The sequence below is a fragment of the Panthera pardus genome, unplaced genomic scaffold (genome assembly GCF_024362965.1).
Source record: "Panthera pardus isolate Hobbes unplaced genomic scaffold, ASM2436296v1 HiC_scaffold_4, whole genome shotgun sequence".
NCBI classification, from domain to species: Eukaryota; Metazoa; Chordata; class Mammalia; order Carnivora; family Felidae; genus Panthera; species Panthera pardus.
The window spans coordinates 4,508,224-4,533,049 of NW_026526969.1; the positions used below are offsets into that span (position 1 = coordinate 4,508,224).

General features: G+C 49.9%; 1 long non-coding RNA gene across 2 annotated transcripts in view; it reads left to right on the forward strand.

The window, feature by feature from the left end:
* Positions 1–7,895: 7,895 nt before the first annotated feature.
* LOC109250635 (uncharacterized) overlaps positions 7,896–24,826 on the forward strand; it is a 134,323-nt gene continuing 117,392 nt past the window's right edge. For both annotated transcript variants that reach the window (XR_008419142.1, XR_002073118.2), the window contains exon 1: positions 7,896–8,070. This is a non-coding gene — a long non-coding RNA (uncharacterized LOC109250635). The remainder of the gene's footprint in view (positions 8,071–24,826) is intronic.

Below are 24,826 nucleotides of genomic sequence, written 5' to 3' on the forward strand. Positions count from 1 at the left end.
AGACTGGCAGGGGAATAGCTAGTCGCGGGGGGCAAGTGGGACAAGGGGCCTGAAAATCACCAGGACTCACTGTGACCACCTCCGTCTCTGATTCTCTCAGCTTGTCATTTGTATTCTTCTAGACTCTCTGTCTCCTCCTGGTGGGAACCGTGGTGCCACTCTCCCGTTAGCATACCTGCCGGATTCTGGTTCAAGTTCTAAAGTCCTATGAGAGAGGCCAGTTCAGGTTGAACGTCCGCTCCCATACCAACAGTGAGGGCCGTGAAGGGGGTAAGGGGTCATATGAAAACACGGAATTTGTAAGAATAAGGATATCACTTCTGAATCTGCCTTCCGGACTTGGGAAAGAGCATTTGTGCTAAGAAGGGGAGGGGTGGGGATAAAATATGAAGCCTGTTTCCCAGAAGAAAATAAGAAAAGTGCGGACGTAGAAAGTAAGAGGTGCCTCAAAATACAAAATATGAGTGCGGAAGTCATGGTTGGAAACGTTGGGCCAGAGACGGATCACGGCGCACGTTGAACGGTGGGCGTCGACGGACGATCTCTGGGCTTGAGACAATATTTAGCACTGGTGAGTTTTGAGTTGATGCTTTTTTATCATATGGTTTTACCTGGCTTTTCACGAGCTCCCCATTAAATCAGGCCACTGATGGATTAGATTGAAAGGCAGGTTATAGGATAGAAAAAAAAAGTTGAGATTTTATCACAAAGACTAGGCAGATAAACCAGGCAGGGTAGGGATAATAATATAAGGCGCCCATTTGAAAGCCTTTTACGTACAAGAGAATGGCTAATTTTAATCGTGAGTGCCTGTGTTGAGTAGGCATCCAGGAAGCTGAGATGGTCACGTCCCCTGGAGTCAGTTTCCCGGAACTATGCCCTGCTGGTCTCCTGACCCCACAGGGCTGGCTCATTAGACCCACCTCGGAGAACTGGAGCTTCCAAGCCTGTAGATCCACGCAGCTGATGGCCAACTTCTAGACCTCGTTTAATGGAATACACCCGCTGCGGAGAGTATGAAAGATGTTGACCCCATGGGGACTCGAATTGTAGTTTTCTTTTGGAGAACGAACACAAGGTCTTCTTTCCAAAGACATGGGGCTTCCCCACGCATTCGGCTGGAGGGCCTTGTGGGATTTCTGAACTATCCTGGCCAAAGAGAAAGCGTTATTTAGACGCTCTCCCACGGACGAAGTGTTCCTAAGCTCTGCCCTGCCCTTCTTCCATTAGTTTTAGTTGAGCTGGACGTACTTACGAGGGAACCGGACGACTGTGTTTCTTCCATTGAAAAGTAGCTTCCTTTCTTGTGTGGGGTGGAGTTTTCTGCATTTGGGCGAGCAGTAACAAGGCCAGCGCTGAAACGCTAACTTCTCAAGAAATGATGGCAGGTGGACTGAGTGGGGAGTTTGACTGCAACAAATGAGTTCGGCAGACCGTCAGTTATCCTTGCCAAAGGCTGGCTTCCGATGTCCCGGCCGGAGGGTGGATAGTCCCCATTCCAGGCACGGTGAAGGCTGTCTCCTTCTTGGGCAGGGATTAGGTCTGGGATTGCTTAGAAATGAGCCCCCCCCACCCCCACCCCCGTGAAATCTTGGAGGGCTTGCTGCCTCTGTGTTCATCCACGGAACAGGAGATCCATGGATTGTCTGTGCCTGGGGTCAATACCGAAGACCAGGCTGGATCAGATTGTGTGCCCATCGTCCTGCACACCCTTTAGTCGTTCTCCCCAGATCTTGACACGTATCCGTAAAGATTCATGGGTGCACGCGGCATGCCTGGGATGGGGGGCCACGGAGGGTCACGAGGGAAGAGGGGCGGCCAAGATTGATCACCAGGCCGCCCTCGGAAGTCACAGAGGCTGAGCCGACGTCAGAAGTGTGCCCCAGACGCTGTGACACGGTGTTTAAAGGCGATGGCGGGCTCAGCTGTGGTTGAGCAGGCATCTGTACGGGCAGCACCTGTACCAGCTTCCGCGAGAGGGGGCATGATGTACACGGAAGGCCAGGTTCTTTTGTCCCAAGCGCCACTAGACACTGAGACCGAGGCTGCCGAGGGGCATTCTGGCTCCATCAGACCCAGAGCTACCTTAGCTTCCCCTGCGGTGCCCCTCAGTACACCAGGTGGTTGGGGCTGAGGAACACCAGCACAGGGAGGTGACTGTGGGCCTGACCCTGTCATGGGGACATTTTCTAATTAGCTCCAGAAGGCTAGTAACGGCAAAAGACAATTCCCCTGACTCTGGTCTACTGGAGTTTCCTTTGGAAGGATCCTCATCTGTCACAGGTGCTACGAGAGGATTCTTGACGACCTAAAATGTCACTTCCAAGTCCAAGACTATCATTTCCTTATTCCATTCTACCAAAGGCCTTCGGTTTGTTACAGAGTTACAGTAGCTCCTTGTTTTGTCTTACGAATGTAATACACGCGGATCGTAGAACATGTAGAAAAATGTTAATCAAAAAAAGCTACATTTTCGGAAGATGACTACAGTCTCGGAAGGATAAAGAGCTAAAATTGGTGAGTGAAGTAAGACCTTAAAACTCTCATGGTTATTTTTTCCCTGGGGTATTGGTGCTGTTTGGCCGTCGCTTATGGATATGCAGAGGTGATCTTTCCATTAACGCATGCAAGACAGGCAAGCGAGGGCATAGAGGATACAAAATGGGAGAAGCCAAAAAAAACCCCTCTTCTTTTTGATTTTTACATGCATTTTCATGCTTCCATTTGAGCGGAGACTTGTCTGGTGTATTTGAAAATTCACTTCAAAGGAAATAATAAAATCTCGGTGTAAGAGAAATTGAGACGCTTTCCAATTTCCCGACTTCAATAAAATGCTCCCCAGCACGTCTCCGAAAGTCACTCTGCACAGGAAATTGACAACCATGGTTCATTTCCAAGGTGATGAGGGAGGGAACAGGGAGGACAGCACAGGGACAGGGAGACACTGGCCTCACCAGCCTTCGGTGCCAAGCTTTCAAGACTTCACGTGCAAAGAACATGGCCAGTGGTGGTCTAGGTGCAGTCTTGAAAGATCTGAGGAAGGGGTATGTGGCTCCTGAAGCTTATGGTGGGCGGTCAAAATGATAGACCCAGGAGAACCACTCCAGTGGAGACAATGGGGGTTTATTGTATCTGGGCACTTAAATGGATCCAGATTATCCATGTGACTCAGTATAGAGAGAACAAGGCCAGCTGAGAGCAACATGTCCCTTCTCCCTCTGGCATGTATCTTCATTGCCCTCCCAGGAGCCCATCGTCCTGCACACGCCTTACTCATTCTCCCCGGATCTTGAGTCCTTCGGCCATTCTTGGGCTTCTGCTACTGACCTCAGACTTACTTTGCTTTCATGGTAGTCTGGATTTCATAGCTGTCAGGATATTTGTCTGCCCAGCCTGACTCTTTCCAGGTATAAGCTTCTTCATTCACATCTTCATTCACTCTGATCCTTGGAGACCCTTCCAAGAAAGCGAACTCCAATAAAGAACGGCAATCAAGGTTTAATCCTCTGTTGGTTGGATGGAAAAGCTTTATTGGAATTAGGTCAAAAGGACAAGACCACAGGCAACTAGACTGGATTCAGGGCTGAGAGCTCTGTCCATTGGGAAAACGAAGGCTAAATCCATTCCAGAGAGAAAGGCAAGGCTCCTCACATAGACCACAGTCGGTAGGTTGGACTCCCGCGAGAGCCCACCTGAATATTTTGCGGTCTGTGAAGTCGGTGGTTAATTTAACTACCACCCACCCAGCCTACATGCCATGTGAGGCAAACAAAAGAGGAAAGAGAAGGGACATTGTTTAAAATACAAAAATGCATATATGACATCAGCCATGCACCTTATCTGTACGCACCGTATCGATCTCCAATTGTAGGCTCTGTACGTCTGCCTTTCGGTGTCCAAAGTGACTCTTGATCTGTCCCCACAACCTGCACAATTTTTCTATTTTTGTGGGTCTGGCCAGAAGCCTTGGGGACATCCTTGACCCCCTCTCTTTTTCTCATTCTATATCACTCTGTCTGTAAGTCTCACTGGTTTTACTTTCAAAAATACATATGGAATCCATGGGGTGCCTGGGTGGCTCAGTCGGTTAAGCGTCCAACTCTGGGTTTCGGCTCAGGTCATGATCTTGCGGTTCATGGGTTCGAGCCCCACATGGACCTCCTTGAGATTCTCTCTGCCTCTCCCCTGCTCACAGTTTTTCTCTCCCTCAAAAATAAACAAATAAACTTAAAAAAATACATGTATGGAATCCAAGCCCTCCACCTCCTTTCCCTGTTACAAAATCCTGTTTCAAACATCACCGGCTCTTGCTAGGTTTACTGCCATAGCCTCCTGACTAGCCTGCCTCTTCCTCTTCTTGCCCTGCTCTCCTCTATTCTTAACACAGCGGCCAGGGTGAACCTGTTGAAAGGTTGTCAGATCAATATGCACCATCTTGCCCTAACGCCCAGTGGCCTCCGGTATGTTCTACAAGAAACCAGACTCCTCAGCATGCCTGCGGGACATCCATGATCTGGACCCCATGACTCCCTGACCTCGTGGCCCGATCCCTCACACTTACCCTACTCCAACCACCCTGGCCTCTTCAGTCGTCCCCCAATATGGCTGGCTTGTCCCCACCATAGCACGCGTGCACCTGGCACCCCTCCTACTTGGAAATCTCCACACGCGGCTTGTGCATCTGCAAGCCCTTGGTGTCCTTATTCAAGTGTCACCTTTTCAGGGAGGCCGGCGCTGACCCCAAGGCCTACGTCCTCCTCCAACGTGCGGTTCGGTTTCTCTGTGTCTATTTGCCTGTGTATTTCTTATCACCTTCTAGCATGATATACATTTCGTTTCTTTATGGGATTTGTCACTTACACAGACTCCATGAAGAAAGGGAATTTTGTCTGCTTCATTCATTACTTTGCCCCTTGGCCCAGACAGTGCTTGGCACATAGGAGATGCTCAATAAACGCTTGTGGAATGAATGAATGAATGAATGAACGAACGAATGAATGTTTGAACTGCTCATGGGGCAGTAGCTGATGTCCCGCCAATCTAGAATGCTTCCCTCTTCTAGAACCCATTCCACTTTCCCTCCCCTTTTCCCAGGACCTCGGCCAACGGGGGGCCCTTCGACAGGTTACAAAGACCCAACTCTGCGTCCTGACGGCTCTTAGCCTGTGGTGTATCTGCCTGTGCAGAGTTATTGCCATTTCCCGTGAACCTTTGCCCCAGGTCAGAGAGGTGTGACTGTCCCAGACAAAGCTCTGTCTGTACTTTGCCTCCTCGCCACTGGTACCAGCGGCCCCATTTCCCTTTGCTACTCTAGTTGATCGTCCCCGCCAATGGGGTGACCACCTTCATGCCAGTAAAATGAGTAGCAGGAAATAGCTGGGTGGGCAGTCTCTGCTTCCAATTCCACTCTCTGTCCTAAGAGAGTCAGAATCAAGGATATCGGAAGAAACACATTTACAAATGGGTCTTCAGGTACGTCCGGGCGGGGTGCCCTTGGTGCTTTCCCTCCGCATTCCTGGGCCCGTGCGCTCTAGACGCCACGTTCTGGACCCTGGTGCCCGACCTGTGGAAAGACGGCCTCCAACTTAGAAGGTATTGTCTTCCAGCCGGCACTGTAATTGAGCCATCCGGGAGCCTTTCCACCAAGCTGTAAAGTCAGATGCTTCTGGGTGATAGGATTCATGATAAGAGTGGATCGCATAGGCATCAGCTCATTGCCTTTCTTCTCTGCCCCCGGGAGTACATTCTTTGGTCAGAAGCAATGTTGTGTGAGACAGTGAATAATGTATTCGGTGACTTGACAGATGACAGGGCTGGCAGAGGCCTGACAGGCCAGGAAGAAGAAACAAAATCAAACCCAGAATGAAGGTCCGTTCCATCAGGACAAATTGCAGAGGCCCCGGTGACAGGAGTGGCTCGGTGTAATTAACCTGCCGCCAGGTAGCTGGATGACCTCCTCGAGGTATTTTATCATATTGATGTCCCTCATGTCTATGGTTGGTTACAAATATCAGCATCCCGGTCAGTCTAGAGTGGCAGCAGGTGACAAGAGAGCTTTGGTGAGAGGAAGTCCATACCGCTGAGCCTTTTCCTCCCCTCCCTCCCTAGTCCCGTAGCTGCTGCTTTGGCCACCGGCTTTTCTCAGTGGTACTTGGCTATTTGCAGAGGAGGGGGGTTGAGACTGAAGGAAGAGTCCATCGGTCCATCCTCAGTGAAAGGGGCCTTTCGGTGAGCGTTTACACTGGCTACAGATACTCTCAGGCTCTGGCCCGTGGAAAAGTCCCCCAACCGCTTTGTCCTCAATGCCCCGGTCTTGCTCCTTCCAAGTCCCTGTTTGTCGGAGCCACCCTAGCCTCCCGTCCTTGACTTCTTTGTATACTTTATAGTGTCTGTATTAGCAGCCAGCCTGATTGGCCCCCGGGGATTGTGAGATTCTAGATGGTCGTGGACAATAGCATCATTAGCTGCTTTAGCTTATTGTTTATGGCGATTTGGAGGAAGGAGAGCTCCAAGAAGTGAAGGGAATATTGAAGAGTGAGGACCAAGGGCACTCGAGGGTCTAGGTAGCATGGATTTTGCCGGTCCCACCAGAGCCCAGCTGCTGGAGTAACCGAGTGGGTATCATCTTCATGCCCACCGTCACTGCTCAAGACTCACGTTCTATTGCGAAGCGTCTGATTGACCCAGCTCAGATGTGCATCCCTGCTTCCTGGCTGTCTCACGGGAGGGGAGCGGTTTCCCCAAAGGAAACCAAGACGCCATATCAAAAGAGCCCCAAACTCCACAAATGTCCGCGATGCCGGACTCCCTGGTCTAAGGATCTTCAAGAGGTTCGGGGTCTTTTAGTGGCGATGGTCGTGGCGATCAGGCGGGGAGGGAGTGACCAGTATCCCTAAGCTGATTTGGAGAGCTGATGGATGATACATGCTAGATTCTTCTTCCCACCCAAGTCTCTCTTTCCTCTGTTCATTCCCGAGCCGTCCCCCCCCCCTTCCCCCCACCCCTGTCCACAGTCTAAACTCATGCTTTTCTTGTTGGATATATGATCACCAGCCACAATCATCTCAGAGATGACCTTTGCCCTGGTGACCTGCGTTCCATCTTTTTTTTTGTTTGAAGTTTATTTTATTTTGAGAGACAGCACGAGTTGGGGAGGGGCAGAGAGAGAAAGATTCCCAAGCAGGCTCTGTCAGCACAGAGCCCGACGTGGGGCTCGAACCCATGAACCTCGAGATCGTGACCTGAGCCGGCGTCGGTCGCTTAGCCCGCTGGGCCACCCAGGCGTCCCAGCCTGCTCTTTTTAAGGACCGCCCCGATCTCACGCAGGTACGTCAGACCACACAGCCCACTGGTGGCTGCAGCCGCCCCGGCCTACTGGCCCCAGCCTCCGCCCCTGGACTTTCCGGACATAGGATCCTATAAAAGGCTGCCACAAAGGAAAGAGAGAAGCAGCTCCTGAGCGCCTGCGCTCAGCCTCACGACAGGTTTTCTTTAGCTCTCGATGACGTTTGGGCCAGCAGTCCCCGAGGACCCCCAGAAGAGGCACGCCATTCCTGCACTCAGGTGTCAGATCCAGAACTAAGGCTTGGGCTGGGGACGAGGAAGGGCCGTGGGGAGAGCGGCGGAGGTGTTCTAGAGCGCTGCACCCGTCCGACCCCCTCCCGGCGTGGTTCTCGGCCCAACCCCAACCTCCTGACAGGGCTCCCAGAGAAGGAACCCGGGCACCTCCAGGTCTGGCAGCCTGCGGGCTTTGTCGCTGGCGCATGTCCCCTCCGAGCCTCCGTTTCCCCTTTCCCGGGAGCGCGGGGAGGAACCGCGTCTGGATCAGCGTGGGCGCGCCCGCGCCTGTAGATTTCTCCCTCGCGCAAGCGCACTACACCCAGCGATGCATTTTCTCTACGCGGTTTTCCTTCAGAGCCGCGTCTAGTCTTTGGGCTCGAATGCTACCAAACGGTATGGTCTCGACGAGAAAGCTGGCTCACGGAAGGAATTCATTTCTAGACGCTCTGGCATCAGAATCAGCCGGGCAAGATCAGACCCGAATACCTGCGCTGCCTCTCTACCTACGCGGTGAGCATCTGGGGCGGAGCGGCCACTCCATAATCATCGCTGTGCTGTTTGAGCATATATGCTCAGTGTCCGGGCCCATGAGTGTAGACGGCTCCACGCACGCGGGCCTAGCTGCCGTGAGCAACATTTCGGCAGTGCTAGCCGCTGAGATCATTTTCATATGCTAATAGGAATTAATAATTCATGCTCCGTAATCTGCCCGCTGTTTTTTTTTTTTTTTTTCCATCCTCGCGCCTCACCGGGGGGCCCAAAGCGGACCAGACACGATGCCTCCTGGAGGGAGGGCCAGGCTGTCTGCAGAGCGAGCTCCTTGGAGGGCGAGGTGGGCCTGAGTCTCTTCTGCTGAAGGTAGGGAAATGACTGAGGCGGGGGGATTAGAGGAGAGGCCAGTCTTTCCTTTAGGGACCCCTTCGTGCTCCGTGCCGGCAGCCGGGGAGCCGCAGGGAGCGGCCTCCGCCTGCCCTGGGAATGTTCTCTGCTCCCGAGCATTGCTACATTTTCTGACTCTTGGCAGCGATCGCTTTAAATTAGGTGCCCTGTGACTTTCTGGACTTTGTGGAGCCCCAGTAAACCCTCCTTGGAAAGCAGGCCTAGCAGGCCACGAGGGCTTTTCCTATTTAGGCTAACGTCTGTGTCACCCTCAAGCTTGGAGGAATTTTCCAAGCCGCTAATTTGTACTTTGCCAGGAGACAAGAGTGATGAGTGGTATTATTTTAGGCTTTCTAAATTGGAGCACCGCTTCTGGGTACTAGATGTTCTCAATTTCGTATTTCCTTCAACTCCGAGATCTGGCAGGTTTTGTTGTGTTCTTTCAAAGGGCAGTTGGGTTTTTCAGAGAAGTATTTCTGGCTCCTTTCCTCGGTGTGCAAAATGATCGCTTTCGGTTCTGCAATTGAATTCAACAAATATTTATCATGTGCTTATTAGATGCCAGGCTCAGAGCTAAGTGCTACAGAGGGTGTAAAGATTGATGACCCCTGTGCTTATTCATGCATTTGTCGGGTCATTCGTACAACGTTTTTGAGGACCAACTATTGACCAGTTACTGGCAGGTGCAGAACTGGAGCTTTATGTCAATTAAGACTGGTTACTGGTTCCAGTAACAACAAACCTAACAAAAGTGCCTTGAATAAACAAGGGCTTTTTTTTCCCCTTATATATCAAGAAGCCCGGAGTCAGATACTTACGGTATTAGCTTATAGGCTGTATGATGTTTGGGCTGATACGTCTGCTATCACTAAGCCTCTTCCTCACGCTCTCAAGGTGGCTGCTGCACTTCCAGCCATCACTTCTCCTTCAAGGCAGGAGGAAGGAAATGCCAAGCGTGCTGTTGGGATCTTTTCCTCAAGAAAGCATAAACTTCCCCACGTCACTTTCTCTCCGCCAAATTCCCTTTAGGTCTCATTGGCCAAGACATAGAGGGCGTGGTCGGGTCCGGAGGTACAAGGGGACCCGGACAGGGGACAGAGCTGCCGTGATCAGCTTTGTCATGATACGTTGTGGAGCGCCCTCTTGGGCTTCTGTTCGTAAGGAAGAAAGATTGGATGCACAATAGTGTTTGCCAAAGTCCTAAATGAAAGAGTCAGGGTACTTGCCTTCAGGAATTTGTCGTCTAGAGGCAGAGGCAGAGGGAGGGGGGTGGGGGGGGCACTGGTGGAGGGAAACACCACGGTCGCAAAGCATCTCACGCGCAGGGGTTCATTTGGTTCTTAATGTAAACCTGTGATGTGGGCAGGACAGAAATCATTAGTCTCACTTTATAGATGTCCCTGTCTATGACATAAAGACACCAAGGATGCTATTTGGGGGCCCCAGGGTAAGGAACCGTATTTCAGGGAACAAACTGTAGGTCTGCTGACTCTTATTGGTGCTCCCATCATATCCTTTTTTTTAATTGTTTATTTCTTTATCTTGGGGGGGGGGGCGGAGAGAAAGAGGGTGTAAGCAGGGGAGGGGCAGAGAGAGAGAGAGAGGCAAACAGAGAATCCCAAGCAGGCTCCTCGCTGACCGTGGTGCAGATCCCGACGCGGGGCTCGATCCCAGGGACCGTGGGAACGTGACCTGAGCCGAAGTCGGACGCTCAGCCGACTGAGCCACCCAGGCGCCCCGAAAGTCAAATATTTTTAAAGGGAACGCAAACTAGACGGCCATAGGCCAGTTTTAATCGCTTTTTCTTTATGCTCATACTCCTTTGGATGTCCTGCACAAATCCCACGGTGCTGGCTCTCCTACTGGGATGAAATGCCACGTTCCCGACCTCCCGTACTGTGTACCTTTCAGAAATGAAAGGTCTCAAGTTAACTTGCCCAAGAAAGCCAGCCGGATGGGGAAGCATAGTCCCAAAATGCCTGGCTGGGGCTAAACATTTCGCAGTTTACCGTATAAGTGTCGTTATCTCCGTATAACAGATAAGGACCTCCCAGCCCAGAAAAGGTAAGCAACTTGGCCCAGGGTCACACAGCTAATATGAGCGGGACAGAGTCGCAATTTCAACTCAGGCTCGCCTGATTCCGAACATTTGCTCTTAAGCCCTGGACAAAATACAAATCTCGGCTGCGGTCCTCACTAGGGCTTTCCAGCGGCCCTTTTTGCGACGGTGGGCATATTATACGCCCGTGCTGTCTCGTTCGGTAACCACCAGCCACTTAAAATGCAGCTGGGGCAGCAGAGGAAATGGATTTTTAATTTCATTACGTTTTGATTAATTTAAATAGCCACGCGAGGCCAGTGGCTACTCTGTTGGACAGCAAGGCTCTAGAACATTTGCAAAACCGAGGCCAGATGAAATGACTGATGTCCCCCCTCCGTGGCAGACCTGAAGGGCTCCTGGCTCGCAACACAAAGGACTAAGTACTTAGGAATGAAAAGTGCACGGAAACGGTTGACCCCATATTCGCTACTTGGAAATAAATGTCTAAATTTCAGGCTTGCGGCTTGTTGGTGTTGGTCAGGCAATCAAAAAACTGCTGTCGGTATTTTAGGCAGGATGGCACTCAACTCAGGAAATTCATCCGGAACCCCCACCCCCAGCCTCACCGCTAGAGTTGCCTCAATGAATTGTTATTGAGTTGTTCATTGAGTTCAATTCATTGAGTTGTTATCAATGAATTTGATATTGATAACGCCGACTCCGCCTTTTGTAAATGCGAGAATCCCGAACAGACAGGCTTTGGCGGGGGATGGGGGGGGGGACAGTTAACGAAAAGATCATCTGGTGGGGGGTTACCGATTCTCCTCCACAGCACATTGTAGGGAAGCGGTCACTGTTCATGTTCAATTCATGATTATTTAAGAGTCTAAGAATAGAGGAAGCAGAGGGTGGCAGAGAGCACTGAGAAGAGAAGTTTTTGAGAAACAAAGGGGTCTCATTGCTGTTGTGTGAGCGGATAAGTAGGGAGAATTGGGGGCAGTCAGGCCAACGGGTCCTACCAAACATGGGGGGGCGGGGCCGGGGCGGAGCTGAAGATACTGACACGCTAGACCCTGGGGCGGGAGCCTGCGGTCACTTCCCTGGGAGCCTTCCAGGTTAGGCCAACCTTATTCCCTACGATTCGGAAGTTAAAGCACCTAGGGGCACCTGGGTGGCTCAGTGGGTTGGGTGTCCGGCTTCGACTCAGGTCATGATCTCCTGGTTCGTGGGTTGGAGCCCCGCATCGGGCTCTGTGCTGACAGCTCGGAGCCTGGAGCCCGCTTCCAATTCCGTGCCTCCCTCTCTCCCTGCCCTTACCCCCCCCCCCCCCATTATTAAAGCGTTCTCTGCAGTCTTCCAGCCAGGAGGCAAGACATTAATCTGATGGAATCAGGGCGCCACCCTTATGACCTCATTCAACCTTAATTACTTCCTCAAAAGCCCCGTTTCCAAAAAAAAACAGCCTCACTGACGGCTTCAGCATTTGAATGTTGGAGGATCACAAACATTCAATCCTTAACAATAGGCTTCTCCTTCCTTCTAGGAAGGCAAGAGCTCAAAGCCTTATTCTCTATGTTTGCCATGAAAGATTGTAAGAGTCTCATAAAGGGACAGACCAGACAGCATACAGGCGGTGTTCGTGTCTATCCATGAAAATAGTCTTCCCCCCCGCTCTATGAGCACACGTACTTCAAGCACGGAGGTGGTCCTAAAGGTTTATTACTAAATGAATATGTGGCATTCAGCCCATAACATTGTTCGGGTTGTCAAGGCACAAATGAGTGGTAAATAAACTCGGATTTTTTGGTGATACAACCCCAGAGCCTGGACAGAATTGACAGTCAATTGAGAAGTGTTTCGTATCCCGCGCCTCATAAAGGTTTAGCCAGGGGAGACATTCTCCATGCCCACCTGCACTTTGCACATTTGAAAAGGGGACAATCGTTTTCTGACCAAACGAGGAAGGATGTGCAAGGCAGAGTAGTTGTCTCCAGTTCATGTTGATTTTATAATCGTATCTGTGATTGAGAACATGGGTCCCTTGTCATTAACTGTGAGCGTCCGATTAAAATGTAAAATACACAAATTGTTCTTTCCTAACATCAAAACCTGACTTCTTCAATCCCCCCCCCCATTATTAAAGACTAATAAGGGAATATGGATTCATCGAGAAGGATTCAGCTGTCCGAAGCAGCAGTGGGAAACTTTGTATTGAACCACCATGCCATCATTTGCTCTTTTCACGACTCTGGCCAAGGAATTTAATTTCTATGAGACTCGTTTTGTAAAAGCTGCTGCCCCGCTGGGTTGTGGTAAGGATCGAATCAGGTCACATTTCTACAGTACTTAGCGTCATGTCTGGGACTTCATAAGCAACCTGTAAATGTGTGCCTTATCTGAATATGTAATAACACAAATCATTTGAACATGCTTTTCAAAACCTGACCGTCAACGTGGAGCAAATGGAAATGATAACAGAGGAATTGGCATCTCAGACGCTCAGTGGGAACGTTTGTCCCCAAATGTCTTCTTTCCAAACAAATCAGTTAGTGTCAGTCCAAGCGATATGGTCAGATACGGGTTTGCTGTTGTGATTTTAGGCAGAGACACGGAAACCACTCCAGATATTGTCAGGAAGGGATTGAATGCAGGGAATTGGGTGCTGAAGAGTAAAAACGCAGTCCTTCCTCCTGCGTGTCCTTTATTCTCATGTCACTGCCACACTTACGGCACTTCTGACCCCCCATGTGCGGAGCTGTCCTCTACCAGGCAATTCTCTGAAACACCAGCTGGGTGTCCTTTGATTTCCCTCGACTCTGTCACCATCTACCTGAAGGTAGCGTCGGATTCCTCGTGTTAAGGGCTCCGTCCTCCAAGACCAGCCTCCCCTTCAGAAGTCAATTTCATGTCCCGGTTGTTACCTGTCCTGACGGATGGGCTCTAGGTCACAGGTTCCCGGGACCCCCCTCCTCAGATTCGATTCATTTGCTAGAGCGGCTCATGGAACTCATGAGAAGTTACTTAAGTTTACCCGTTCATTAAAGGAAATGAGAAAGGATACCGATGAACAGCCGAATGAGGAGTTGCATAGGGCAGGCTCTGGGAGCGTCCCAAGCACAGGAGGGTCTGTCCCTACTGGCGTGGATGTGGTCGTTGACCTAGAAGCTCTCCGAACCCAGCACTATTGGGATTTTCACAGAGGCACGATCAATTATTAATTCCATTTCCAGCTCTTCTCCCCTCCCTGGAGAATGGAAGGTGGGACTGAAAATTCCAAGCTTGGACCCCTGGCTTGGTCTTTCCGGGGACCAGCCCCCATCCCAGAGCTCACCCAGAGCCACCACGTTAGAATGAAAGATGCCCCTCGCGTTCTTATCACTTAGGACTTGACCAAAGTTTTCAGGAGCTCTGTGTCAGGGATGAAATCAAATACATATTTTATTATAAATCACAATATCACAGGTGCTCCAGAGAACTTGTGGCGAAGCGGGAGCTACGCACATCAGGGGAAATCATCAGTGATGCCCATCAGCAGGATATCGGGCCGTTGGAGGAATTGTAAGCAACGGTCACCCAAGGCAGGTGATTCACAGGAAAATGGAGCCACAGGAAATTGGCAAGCTTCATAAAACGTCACATAGCCTTCTGCTGAAACCCACACACCTGCCCACCTACGTCCAAGGATTATAACTGTCCCTGCTTCTCTCCCACCTTCCACATCCGATGCGAGTTCCTGCCTCTGGCGGAATCGAAATAATAATCCGGCGGACGAGGAAGCCTGCAAAATATCGTTCTCGGGCTCCTTACAGCCAACGTACAGAGGAAAGCTTAGAAGCGGGAAGGTGCCAGCGGTCCCACTGGTCCTCACGGACCGTGGATTCTGTATTTGCAAATTCACCCACTCACTCTCTAAAATGTATTTGTAACCCCCAGGGCAGTATTCAAATACATTCACGGTCACTTGCTGGTGTGTGCAGAGAAGCAAAAACGTTGGTTCCCCCATGCACAGCTCAGGCTGTGTGTTCACCCAGGGTCCCAGCTCCGGCTGAACAAGGGGACACTCCGCCTCCTTGTTTCAGACCTCAGGCCATTTTTCAGGGTCTGTTGAGTGCCATTTTTTTTTTCTTCCCGTTTTTGGTTTGTTTTTTTGTTGGTGGTGGTGGTGACGGTAATTTTGTTACTTGAAATGGTTCCCGAGCACAGTGTCAGGGAGCCGTCTAGAAGAAGGTTGTGATGTGTTAGACAGCCTTGGTGAAGGCAGGAGTTATAGCACTGTCCAGTGGTAGTGAATAAACAATATAGACCAACCGAGGTGTCTTTAAACAGAAACACGCATAAAACAAAGAGGCTCACAGAAACCTAACTGTGTGTATTCTAATATTTTTTAACATTTGTTCATTTTTGAGACACAGAGACCGAGCATGAGCAGGGGAGGGGCAGAGGGAGAGGGAGACACAGAATCCGAAGCGGGCTCCGGGCTCCGAGCTGTCAGCCCAGGGCCCGACCCGGGGCTGGAACTCACGAACCGTGAGATCATGACCTGAGCCGAAGTTGGACGCTCAACCGACTGAGCCACCCAGGCGCCCCAGACTCTGTGTGTATTTTTTGTAGAAGCAGCGATCCAGGATTGGCTAATTCAGTGTTTACTGCCACTTAATGGCATGTAACTCCTTTGAATGGGGAGAATTAACTGTAATATTTAGTACAGGATCAGAGACGCTGCAAATGCATCTGTGATACGTTTCTTAGCTTCTGGTCCTCGTCCCTGAGTGGCGGGGACAAGAGGCTCATGCTTTGATATCTCGGGATCTCTGTGTGAGGATATCCAGTTAAGAAGAGACGTGGTTCAGGACGCTCTGACATACTCAGGGTCACCCCCAAGGTCACAAGCAGGAGCCGGCTTCAAAATCGGGACTCTAGGAATTCCGGTATGGTTTTTCCAAGTCTGTGCATCTTCTTTTGTAGATTTGGTGTGTGTGTGCGGTGAGTGTGTGTGTGTGTGTGTGTGTGTGTGAGAGAGAGAGAGAGAGAGAGATGATTTATAAGATAAGTAACCTCTGTTCTGAACCTCGAATGTTCTTCAAACTTTATAAGGAGGAAGATACAAGAATTCGTGCTGTTACCTTGGTGAGGGAGGGGAGATTTCGGGTTTAGCCCACTGTCCTCAGGCAGTTTTCTCTTGTTTTACATATAAAACACCTGAAACCCACGAAGTTTAAGAGGTTAGCCTGAGGCCACCATGAGGTCAGAAAACCTGCCTCCTACTTGACTCTCTTCTTGCTTTTTTGCTTGGTTGCATTCAGATGCAATCCGATTGCTTATAGAACGAGGAATTTGAACTAGCTGATCTCTGAAGTCCCTTGCAAATCTAAAATCCCATGACTTTGGCGCCTGGGTGGCTCCGACTTCAGGCGTGGTCTCCAGGTTTGTTGAGTTCGAGCCCCGCATCAGGTTCTGTGCTGACAGCTCAGAGCCTGGAGCCCGCTTCACGGTCTGTGTTTCCATCCCTCTCTGCCTCTCCGCCGCTCTCACGCCCTCTCTCTCTCAAACATAAATAAGACATTAAAATAAACAAATAAAATTCCACGCCCGTGACTCTCATTCACTGAAGGCTTAAGACCGTTCAGCACTATGCTGGAGGCTGGAGGTAAGCTGGTGAGAAAAGATATAAGAGAACACACTGAATATTCCACAGAGAGGTTATATGTGTGCAAACAGATCACAGAGACGTAAAAATGTGTATAATGGTACATGGTACCCTTCGTGCCTTTGATCAAATGACACCTCCTTCGGGAAGCCAGCCTTGATTACGTGTGTAAGAGTTTCACACTGTGGCTTTAATTTTCATTTCCCCGATGACTGGTATGTTGAACATATTTTCACATGCTGACTTGCCAGCCTTACATATTCTTTGAAGTGTCTGTTCAGAACTTTTGCCAATTTTTTGTTTGTTTTCTTTTAATTGAATGTCAAGAGTTCTCTCCATATTCTGGATGCACGCACTTTATCGTGTCTGTGTTTGGCAAAGATTTCCTCCCGGTCTGTGCCTTTTCTTAACAGCACCTTTTGACGAGCAGGACTTTTTAATTTTGATCAAAGCCAATGTATTTAATTTGTTCTTTTATAGGTGGTGCTTTTGGTATGATCCCCGAGAAGTCTTTTGTAACCCAAGCTCATTGCAGTGAATTTCTCTAATGTTCTCGTCGAGATCTTACACAGTTTTAGGTTTGGCGTTTAGTTGCACGATCCCCTTTGAGTTGTTTTTCTATACATTGAAAAGGATGGATAGACATCTGTGTGTGTGTGTGTGTGTGTGTGTGTGTGTGTGTGTGTGTGGTTATGAACTTGTTCCATCATCGTCTGTTGAAAAGACTGTCATTTTCCCACTGCATTGCTTGGCACCCTGTTGAAAACCACTTTTCCATATAAATGTGGGTCAGTTACTGGCTTCTCGTGTACCGTTGGTCTAGTTGCCTGTTCTGACACAAATACCGTACTATCTTGATTACCGTAGCTTTCAAAGAAGTCTCGAAATCAACTAATGCTTTCTAGTTCTTTTTCATCGTGGTTCTGCCATTCTAGGCGCTTTGCTTTAACATATGAATTTCAGAATCTGTCAGTTTCTACACATGGCTCACGGAGGTTTCAATTGGGATCGTATTGAACGCACATAGATAGATCAGTTTGGGAACGGGCGTCTTAACCGTGTGGAGTCTTCTGACCCACGAACACAGCAGTTCCTCCATGTATTTAATTCTGTGACGCTTCTCAGTGTTTTGTACTCTTGGTCTATGGGTCTTTTCTTTTGTCATATGTTCTCTGAGGACTTAGCATTTTTTTCATGCTTGGTAAAAGGTATTTTAATTTCAAGGTACCATTGTTCAATTACGGCACATAATATTACGATGATTTTTGTAAATTGATCTCGTATCCTGCCACCATGTGATGTCACTTATTAAGTTTTTGGAGATTTTATCCTCTTTTCTACATCATTCATTGTAGGGGAGGGAAAGGTTTTCCTCTACCTCCTTAGGTTCTGTACGTGGGGGCAGTGAATTAAACTGATAAAAGAAAGATTAATAGGGGAAAAAATGAATACAAATTTAATTACGTTGTTAATTCTGCATGCAAGGAGGATACACAGAAGGGAAGTAAAAACCCAAAGAGGCACTTGGACTCAAAAGCTTATGTACCGTTTTAATAAAATGTGATAAGAAGTAGGTGGACAAAGCAAAGGGGAGTGTGGGCTTCCGGGGGCAGTAAATTGTGGGAAGGCAAACCTGTGGGGAAACTAAAGGAAGAGAAAGGTTACTTTAGTAAGGCTTGTTTGTACAGACTCATCGCAATGCCCATTTTGTGTCGTCTTCATGGCCATACACATCTCCTGGAGAGGGGATTTCTAGCAGCTTCCTTTCTCAGAAGTTTCTGGTTTTAGTCAGACAAGGGAAGCTTCAGGAAGGCTCCTTTATGCATCTGTCGGTTCTAAGTTGCCTTCAGCTCAAAATAACCTGCATGCCAAGGTGACATACTTTTGGGTCGCCTACTCTGATCTCCTTTACTGTCACATCATCTGTAATAAGGGCAATTTTACTTCATTCTTTCCAATCTGAGTGCCTTCTCTCTCTCTCCTTTTTTCCTTCCTTCCTTCCTTCCTTCCTTCCTTCCTTCCTTCCTTCCTTCTTCCTTCCTTCCTTCTTTCCTTCCTTCCTTCCTTTCTTCCTTCCTTCCTCGCTTCCTTCCTTCCTTTCTCCTTCCTTCCTTCCTCGCTTCCTTCCTTCCTTCCTTTCTCCTTCCTTCCTTCATTTCTTCCTTCCTTCCTTCCTTCCTTCTTTCTTTCTTTCTTCTCCCCCCAACACCCCCCCCCCAATCTCTTGCCAATCTCTTTCTTGTCCTGTCCCTAATCCCAGGGGGGAAATATTCAGCTTTTCACCATTCAGAATGATGATAGCTACAGGTTTTGCTTAAATGTCCTTACCAAGTTAAGGAAATCTCCCTCTATTCTTAAGTGGTTGAGAGTTTTTATTCACAGTGGATGTTGGGTTTTGTTAAACGCTTTCTCTGCATCTGTTGGGATGTTTGTGTGGTTTCTCTCGTGGAGTTTGTTACTATGGTAAATACATCGATTGATTTGCTAGTGTTAGAGCCCAGGAAAGACTTCCCTCAAAAGTCTTTGTGTGTTACCAAGACAGGGAATCCTCTCTTCCCTCCATTTCCCGAGGAGGGAGGAGGAATGTGAATCAGAGCAAGTGTGGGTGGTCTGAAAGGTGAAAAACAGGCCAACTTCACCTGTCAGTCCTGAGACACATTCTGCACTGAGACAATTCAAAGAAGTTGATTGATGGAGTTTGACTGGAGGGTACAAAGATCTCCGAGGAGAGCTTCGTGGCTTTTGGAGGAGAGACAGGAGAAGCCTCCGAGCGATGGACAGAGGTGGGGCTCTGGGCACTTTAGTGACACTTTTCGCAGGCCATTGCCATTTCACTTATCGATGGAAGGGAAAATACAGCTGAAAAGTGAGAACTTCCCCACTACTGCAAGGATTCCACCGGCCCTTAGCACATGACGCATCACCTCCTTTTAGCTCTTTGCTCCAACTGCTACCTGAGTGATTAGCTTAAATATCCAAATATGGCCATGTCTCTAACCGGACTATAAAATGTCTGTCCCATTAGCATGACTTACAAGGCCCTTTACATTCTCCCCCCGACCCCTGCCCCCCCCATCCCCGACTGCTTCCACTGCCCTCCAGGCACACTCAATGCAGCAGAAGGGCCAACATTTCTGATATTCAGGAAGCAACACACTTCCTCTCTCCCAAGCCCCATCCCCTTTGTCCGAAATGCCTTTCCTCAATTTTCAGTCTGTTTCTGCCTCTCTCCTTTTATGGGCTCAGGTTCAGAGTGATGTTAATCTCGGTTTTATTTTTATTGTTTTTCTTTCAAAGTAAATAAATAAGGGCATGTATTTATTTTGGCAGTGAAAGGGTGCGAGTTGGGGAGGGGCGGGCGGGGGGAGAGAATCCCAAGCAGGCTCCGTGCTGTCAGCACACGGCTCACTTATCCCCGATCCCACGACCGCGAGATCGCGACCGGAGCCAAAGATCAAGAGTCGGACACAACCGACTGAGCCACCCTGGCGCCCCTTCATCTCAGTCTTAGTTCCTTGCACACTATCATCTGTCCATGGGGTTACCTCTGACCCCCAGAACCCAAATAATGCTGCAGTGGCATTGTATGAGAATTTCCCTGGGAGACAGACGCTCAGAAGTACAAGTCCTTGCTGGAGAGCATTCGCGTACCTAATTTCACTAAATATTGAGAGATTGTTCTGCAGAATGATCTATATCCTCTGAGGTTCAGGAACACTTGGCATCATCCAGCTTTCTAGATTTCCCTGATAGGAATTAATTACCATGCTTTTGAACATATCATCACGTTCTTGGCTTTGACATTGTGATCTGTCAATTTCCCATTTGTATCCTTTGCCCCCCTTTGCTGCTGCCTTTTGCTTCCTTCTTCACGTAAGAGTCCCTTCTACAGTCCTCGTGTGGGACCCAGTTCAAACACCACTACGTCTCTGAAATCTTTCCAGACAGATTTGAAATTTCCCCCTTCTGGGTGTCTATGGCACTTTGCTTATACCACGTACAGATGGTCCCCAACTTAGGATGCACATTTCAACTTACGAGTTTTTGACTTTACCATGGTGTGAAAGCACTATGCGGTCAGTAGAAACCCGATTTCAGATCTTGAATTTGGGGCTTCTTAGGGGCTGGTGACAACGCAATACAACCCTCTCTCGTGATGCTGGGCCCTGAGCAAGCCACAGCGCCCCCCCCCCCCCCCCGCCATCAGCTATGCAATCATGGAGCTACAGAACCAATATACTTAACAACCGTTCTGTACCCACTCAACCATTCTGGTTTTCTGCGGCCAGTAAAGTTGTCACCACATTCCGTGAGGCATTCAACACTGTAGTATAAAATGGGTTTTGTGGCAGATGGTGGTGCCCAAATGTAGGCCAATGGAAGTGCTCTGGGCACGTTTAAGAGTTGTTAGGCTAAGCGATTATGTTTGGTAGGTTAGATGTATTACATGCATTTGTGACTTACCATATTTTCAACCTACCATGGGTTTATTAGGATGTAACGGCGCCCTAAGTGGAGGAAGATCTCTCTCTCTATATCGTAAGATGCTGTCAGCATTCACTTCCTGTTTTGTTTTCTCTACTAGAAAACGAAACAGACATAGATAATAACACTCTTCCTTTATCACCAGATGTAACACAGGGCTTGGCACAAAGCTGGATCCCAGTCACGTTTGACGAAACGAAAGGGAGAATTGCACATATTTTCCATGGGCAACAGGATTAAAAGGAGGGGCGCCTGGGTGGCCCAGTCGGTTGAGCGTCCGACCTCGGCTCCGGTCACGATCTCACGGTCTGTGGGTTCGAGCCCCCGCGTCGGGCTCCGTGCTGACAGCTCGGAGCCTGGAGCCTGCTTTGGATTCTGCGTCTCCCTCTCTCTCTGCCCCTCCCCTGCTCATGCTCACTCGCTCGCTCGCTCTCTCTCTGCCTCAAAATAAAATAAGCATTAAAAAAAATTTTTTTTCAATAGTCATAGGATAAGTCAATCTATGAAATCGAAGAGAACGCAACATAGAAATGCAGGTTCTCCAACAGCATGACACACGTTGGAAAGAGGGCAGTTCCCTTCGGAGGACAATCCCATGTCTAATTCTTAATGCAAACATCCGTTTCTTTCGATCGACGTCTTAACAAGCTGGGCAAACTCACTGCTCTAACAACCACATGCATTCGCAGTGTTTTGTTGACACTGGGCCAAAAGGCATCACACTGAATTCAGATGATTGGAAGGACAGATGCGTTAACTCAGCCTCTCAAGACACTGCCAAGCACATTCACATCAATTTGCAAAGCTACCATCGCAGTTAGAGGTGTCATCTTGAGGGGTCGCACTCGGAGCCCCGGAACTGTTCAAAACGAAACAAACACGGGGCTTAAATGCCACAGGGTGGCAAAGGCAAGTGGGCTTTGGCTGGCAGAGAGGAAAGATGTTTCTATTCCCAATACCCAGTGAGTATGGTCGGGGTCGCCCTTCGAGCTGCATCAGTAAGGATAATACTAAGCTTCAGGGTTTGTATGAGAGTGGTCCTAGTTTCTACGGTTGGACAGGCCTGCCCAGAAGACATAAATCCGGTCTGCTGTTTCGCAACCCTGGGGTGGTGAGGGCTCTAGACCCTGAGATTGGCCAGGTCTTCCCAGAGTGATTCTGAGGCTTGGCCGCCACACCAGGGCTGAATGTGCAAGTCGGGGCATCCCTACCCCGGCTGTTGCCTAAGGTTTGAGGAGGTGGCATTTGAATGAGCAGATCACCACCGTTGAGCGGGCAGCCAGCAACTTCTGCTGACACCACGTTTGTTTAGGTTCGTCCGTGGGAGATGCCACGACGGTGACAAAAGGAGCAGAAATAGGGACGCAAGGGAGTCACTCGCCCAGTGAATATTAAGTACGGGTTTACCGTGTGCCGATCCCTTTGAAGCCTTCAGAGATATGTCAGAGAATGGGACAAAATGGGTCCCTGAATGCTTCAAGTGCACACACCTAGTTATCAAAGATCCTCTGTCGTTAGAGCCATGATGAAGTCCCTGAAAGAGAAAAGAACGACAGCCTGGGGGGGGTATAGGACAGGGATTCCAGGCCAGGCCAGCAGAGGTAGTGAGCTTGTCCTGGAAGGAATGGCTTCTCTGGGGAAGAAACGGTTCAGCTGAGATCAGATGAGCCAAGGCAGGTGGGGAGGTTTTGAAGAGCATTGAAGGCTGGGGGAACAGCATGTGCCAGGGCCCTGAGGGATAAGAACTCTGCACATTGAAAGAACGGAAGGGCTGGTGTCGTGGCTGCGCGTGTAGGACAGGGAGAAAGAGATCGCTGTCAGCCAGACCCCGCAAGGGCATGGAATCTGTACTGAGAATGTTCCGTTGGCCCTCCGGCCAACGGGAGGATGTTAAGGAACAATCGAGAAGGGGATGGCATTATCTAATCCGTGTTTATAAAAGCTCGCTCCGGAGAATGGGTGATGGCGGCCGGAGGCCATTGCAATGGTCCAGTTGAGAGATGTGCGTGGCTTGGATTGGGGTGAAGGTAGGAGTGACGGTCGCAAGCGAATACATTCCAGGTGGGGCGGGACAAGGGACAAATAAAAAGACAAAGGGGAATGGATGCCCAAGAAGGTAAGAGCGGGTGTGTTTAGTCGTCTGCCTGCAGGGCGGTGCTCAGGAGTAAATGGTGGTCAAGGTGGGCGGGTCCTGGCATCTCCTGTGACTGTCACCTCCCCGTGGCTCGGCTTGTCACTCTTGCAACTGCTGCCATGGTGACTGGTAGATGGGTGCTCTGGGGATATCAGTGGGAGGGGACCAGCCAGAGAGACGGCCGGGAGCAGAGCAGACCTGGTTGGAGAAAGGAGCTGCCAATCCAGATCTCTCTTCAGTGGTAGAACTTCATTTCGGGTCACCTCGTAAGGGGCAAACAACATATCCACTCCCCCGCCCCACCCCAGGCCGCCATGGACGAGGCAGTGTTCTTTGGAGGAGAGAAGAGGAGAGGTAGAGAAGATCTACAGCCCCCATCGCCACCCAGGAGTAACGCCCACCTCTTCTCCCCAGGCTCGAATACCTCCATTTATTAAATCAAAAAGTAGAGAAGTATTTCTTTGTTTTAATTTTTCTAATGTTTCTATTTATTTTTTGAGAAAGAGAGAGAGAGAGAGAGCAGGGGAGGAGCAGAGAGAGAGGGAGACATAGAATCCGAACCAGGGTCCAGGCTCTGAGCTGTCAGCACAGAGCCCGACGCGGGGCTGGAACCCACGAACCGCGAGATCCTGACCTGAGCTGAAGTTGGGCACTTAGCTGAGTGAGTCACCCAGGCGCCCCGAGAAGTATCTCTTTGGCCACTGCCGTGATAGCTACAGAAATCATCGTCGTCCTTGTCCAGAGTCAGAGCAAGAGAAGCCATCAGGCGGTTATTCTTTGAAAAGCAGCAAAAACAGGAACGTGGGTTTGTTTAGGATTGCCCTGTTCCCAGGATCCTGTTTATTTCATTTTTCCAGGAATTCTGGGAGGAGCAGCGCTTGGAAGACAAGAGCACTGGGACTGGGGGTTTGTGTCACCTGCCTCAACGTCACTTCGCGGAGAAATGGCGGATCCAGGGTTTCCCTCCAGCTCTTCCAAATCAAGCAAGCTTCATGGTTGACTGTCCTCTCCAGCAAAAGTCCTTGAGGCTCAGAGTGTCAGCCCCGTGATTCTGTGACTGCAGCATGTGGGGTCGGTGGGTCCGCAGCTGAGGGCACAGCCGGCGAGCTTAGTGTGTGTCTGGAGCCCCGGGCCCCCCAGCTCTCACCCCCTCGTGCTCCCAGGGAGAAGATTCTGGAAAGCGTCTTCTCTCCTTTAGAGGAACTGAAGCAGCAGTCCTGCCACCCGCTTGTGCCCCCCACACACTCACACACACGCGGGGAGGAAGACGGGGGACGTTTCCTCACTGCATCCTTGTGCAGGAAGAAAGTCCTCTGAGCTGTTAATAGATCCTGTCTCACTGGGGCTCTAATGAGCCCAGTGGGGGACGGTGTGTGCTGCACGGGGCCCCCGGCTGTCCTCTCTCCGGTCACCTGATGTCACCTGATGTTTCAGCTTCAGCATTCAGGAGTCCCCGAGGGCTCCGACTGTCCAGGCTGCTTCCCAGACACAGGGCGGAACCGCTGGGCAAGCACCCACCTGTCCGTGCCGGGGAGAGAGGGATTGCAACGGACTGGGGTCAGGTTTCTATTATGTGACAGACCCTTTCTACCATGTGACGCCCAGCTCTTGGTCCCTCCGGGACCTCAGAGCCTGCCTCGGCTTCCCTGACCTGCATTGTCCGTGGGGCCCCGGGCTGCAGCCTGCAGTCTCCCAGGCTTTATCTGGGTCCAGCCAGTGGGGTGGGGGTGGAATCGGTGTGAAGCTGAAGGCAGGGCGTTTGCAGAAACCGGAATACGGCTCTGCTCCCACCGGACCCCGGCCGCCTCTCTAACATCAGCTCCCTCCCCTGCTCTGGCTCTGGCTCTGGCTCTCCCTTCCCCTCTCCCCCTCTTTCTCACCCTCCCCCTTCTATTTATGGAAAACCTGACTATTTCACCCTTAGGACCACCAACAAAATGCGGCCGCTTCACACGGCTAACTTTGCTTATTTGCAAGCAAGCAACTTCCTGGTTTTGCCAGATCCCTTAGAGATCACTCACTGTGGCATTCAACGCTCTGTCCCATTTGGGGATGGTGTTGGCCTGTGCTGGGCCTTCTT